Source organism: Aptenodytes forsteri, unplaced genomic scaffold (assembly GCF_000699145.1).
Source record: "Aptenodytes forsteri isolate BGI_AS27 unplaced genomic scaffold, ASM69914v1 Scaffold56, whole genome shotgun sequence".
Taxonomy (NCBI): Eukaryota; Metazoa; Chordata; class Aves; order Sphenisciformes; family Spheniscidae; genus Aptenodytes; species Aptenodytes forsteri.
In genome coordinates, this window is record NW_008796213.1 from 3,861,948 (window position 1) to 3,862,402 (window position 455).

Here is a 455-nt window from a genome sequence, read left to right on the forward strand (position 1 = left end):
GGGAGCGGGGCGGGGGGGGAAGCTACACACCTTACGCGGGGAGACGAAAGCAGCCCCTAACTGTTGTCAACAGCTTTCGGTCTGCACCATTTCTCTGCCATATGGCCCGATCTCCACGTCGGAGCTGAGATTTTAGCTCAGCAGCTTCATACGAATCGTATCCCCAGCATCAGCAGTCGTATATTCAGACATATTTTTTTTCCTCCTTAAATTTCCACTCCCTTTCTCTCTAATGGGAATAACTCACCCATCTTGTAGAGATCAAGTGCAACAGAAGGCGAGCTGGAGTCCCCAAGCTTTAGAAATCTCATTTCACCGTTTTTAACCCAAATAAGAGCGAATCCAATCTTCTGTACACCTGGGAATCTTTCCTTGTTCAAACACCGAGCCCTGCAGCTTTGGCTAAAGCCTACAGACAGAGAATACAGAGCGCTGAGCCAAAAGCCAGTGATGTC